This window comes from Pteropus vampyrus, unplaced genomic scaffold (genome assembly GCF_000151845.1).
Source record: "Pteropus vampyrus isolate Shadow unplaced genomic scaffold, Pvam_2.0 Scaffold30, whole genome shotgun sequence".
In the NCBI taxonomy this organism is placed as follows: domain Eukaryota; kingdom Metazoa; phylum Chordata; class Mammalia; order Chiroptera; family Pteropodidae; genus Pteropus; species Pteropus vampyrus.
In genome coordinates, this window is record NW_011888811.1 from 5008481 (window position 1) to 5011834 (window position 3354).

A 3354-nucleotide genomic window follows, 5' to 3' on the forward strand; every position below is an offset into this window, starting at 1 on the left:
CAATATGGAAATAAAATCTATATTTAAAGAAACAGCTTCTCAAGAAGATTAAGTCACCTGTGCAAGGGTCACCAAGGTAGGCTCAGAAAGACCCCACGATAACGGAACGAACAGGCCACTGAAACCAATGCATCTATGAAGTGGAAACCTCATCGCTTCTTAAACTATTTAGGCAGTTTGATTCTTAATTAAGATTTTTCCTTTAGCTTCCTCCACGAGATTTTTTTTTAAAGTCCTTACAGCTTTTAAATGCTTATTGACATACAATAGATTCAGAAAAGTGCACAAATCATAAATATATAGCTTAAGGTATATTTTAAGTGAACATACTCATGTAAACACCTCCCAGATGAAAAGGTAAAAAAATCACTAGTACCCCAGAAGCCTCCTTCTGCTGTTTCCTAAGTTACTGCCTTCCCAACATAACCACTATTCTAATTCTAGCACCAAAGATTAGTTTATGTCTTATTAAAATATATATAAGTAGACTCTATTTTACAATTTTGTGTCTGGCTTTATTCACACAATATTGTGCTTGAGACTCATCCGTTCTGTTACATGCAGAAGTATTTGTTCATTGTCATTGATGTATGTAAGTATATTTTATAAATGTGAATAATTTATCCATTTTATTATTGATGAACTTTTGGGTTTTTTCAAATTTGAGGTGATTACAAATAGTGCTTCTATGATGATTTTTACACATGTCTTTTGATGAATATATGTATGCATTTATGATAGGATTACACCTAGCTGTGGCTTGGCCACAGCTTTTCAAAATAACCATATCCACTAGCAGCATATGAGGTTTTCGGGCACTCCACAGCCTTGACAGCAGTGGATGGTGTCAGTCTTTTTCATGTTAGCCATCCAGTGGGTATGTAGTGGGTTTGTATTGTATCTTTAATTTACACTTCCCTGATGACTAATAAAATTGAGCGCACTCCCATGTTTATGGGTTATTTGTGAAATGTTTGTTGAAGTTATTTGGCCGTTATTCATTCGATTCATTATTTCTTTTTATTTATGCTAGATGCAAATCTCTTGTGAGATACACATATTGCAATTAATTTCTATCTTGTGGCTTGTTTTCACTTTCTTGGGACCTTAAGAGGTTCTTAATTTAAAAAATAATAATAATAAATTCATCGATAATTTTTTTTCTGTATGCCTAGTGCTTCTAGTGTTTTGTTTAAGAAATCTTTGCCTCTCTGAAGTTCACAAAGTAAACTATGATATCTTTTAGAATCTCTATTATTTTATCTTTCAAATTGGGTCAACAATCTAAATATATTTTTCTATGTGGTGTCAATAGGGATTAAAATCATTATTTTTCATTTAGATATACTATTGATTTAGCATCTTTTATTGGAAAGACCACCCTTACCCCTTACCTTCACTGCATCTTTTTCATAAATCAATCAATCTTGCATATGTGGGTCTATTTCTGGACTCTATTCTATTTGTCTATCCTTGTGTCAATATCACACCATTTAATTGTGTAGCTCCATAACTGGTGGAATAAGTCCTCCAATTTTGTTCTCAGTCAATAATTCATTCCTTAGCTATTTTTGTTCTTTAAATTTCCACAAGAAAATATAATTTACAGGAATTTATTTGAAATTTCATTACTAATAGATACTTTTGGTGAGAACTGACATCTCTGCAATACTAAATTTTGCCTTCCGTGAATATGGTAAGTCCCTCTATTTACTGACATCTTTAATTTCTCCCAACATTTGATATTTTCTGTGTAGAGTAAATGTACACCATTTAAAAGGCTTATGCCAAGTTCTTTGCTGATTTTGCTACTATGTAACCAAACTATTGGGTTTTTAATTGCTACTTATTTTTCAGTTCTAGAATTTCCAGTTGATCCTTTACTATTGATTCTAATGTTTAATTTTCCTCATTCTCCTATATTTTCTTGAAAATAATGATGAGCTATTTTAGTCTTTAATTCTATTTTTTGCTTTGTTAAAATCGGGATTTTAATAGAAACTCTGCTTAGATCATGAGGGTCCATTCCTTTCTGCTTGACTTTTTAGCCTTTTACAAATGCTTCGGTTGGGAAAGAACCACAGAATGTCAGGTCCGTTTGACTGTTGTTGTTTCCTTCTCTCTAGAATCGTGGCCTCTCAGGTCCTGACTTCCTTCATAGCCATGAACTACTCCATCTTTAGTCTACTCTACCCCAGGGGAGAGCCAAAAGCTCTGAGCCCCTGTTATCTGCCTATACCACTTATGAACCAGAGAATACTTTTAAAGAAAAGTGGAGGAGAATGTTAGATTTGCCTCACCCTTTTCTACATCATCTTTAACCAGAGCATCAAATCTTGTGTGCTCTGGTTGCTTTACTGTGTCTCTTGCAATTTTACTCATCCTTTATGATTGTTCTCCAGAGAGGGTTGGTTGGACACAAGCTAATCCAGAATAGCCAAAAGCAGAACTCTTCTATCTCAGAGTTTAGTAAACTTCAAAGTTTGAAGCTGTAAGATAAACTGTAAGTAAGATAAACTGTAAGAAAAATAAACTGTGAGAAAAATCAGAGTATTGTTCTTCAGAATTTTTTTTAAAGTGGTATTACAGACTTATATATAAGCTAAAAAATCTGTAGACCCAAACTCATAATCAACTTACCCATTATGAATATGGAGAAATGGAAGGATTGTAGAATGTGGAATAAAAAGATCTATTTTTAAATTCCAGTAATGAGATTCACTAGCTCTAGGTCCGTGGCTAGTTACATAAACTTTTTAAGTGTTTTATGTTTTTGTTTGTTTTTGTTTTTGTTTTTGTTTTTTAGGCAAAGCAATCCTTGGTTGACCTCACAGATTGCCAGGACTTTGTCAGCTTGCAATCTCTTTTTTTTTTTTTTAATGCCTATAGCACCTGGTCTTCCTAGGTGGTCTCCATCCAAGTACTAACCAGGCCCAACCCTGCTTAGCTTCGAAGATCAGATGAGATCGGGCTTGTTCAGGGTGGCATGGCTGTAGACTGAATGTTGGTTTTTACCCATAAAGAAGAATAATAAATGAGATTAAATAATATTTTAATGTGAAAACCATTTATAAATTGAAATACAAGATGAAAATATAAGACAAAACCAGTTGTGTTGCCAAAAAAATACAGAAAACTTCAGACATATCTATATTAACAAGATCAGAATTTGAAGAGCTAAAATTGACTTGCCAATCTGCTCCACACATAAGAGCACACCTTTTGTGGGTTCTGAGAAGCTATTTTTCAAAATATACATAACTAAAATATGATCTAGTTAAAGGGAAATAGAAAATATGACAAGCAAAAAGACTAAACTAGTAATCAAACAATACCCACAAAGAGAAGCCCGGG

General features: G+C 33.4%; 1 pseudogene; it reads right to left on the reverse strand.

Moving 5' to 3' along the window:
- Nucleotides 1-2880: 2880 nt before the first annotated feature.
- On the reverse strand, nt 2881-2998 carry LOC111737742 (annotated as a pseudogene).
- Between the last annotated feature and the right edge of the window lie 356 nt (nt 2999-3354).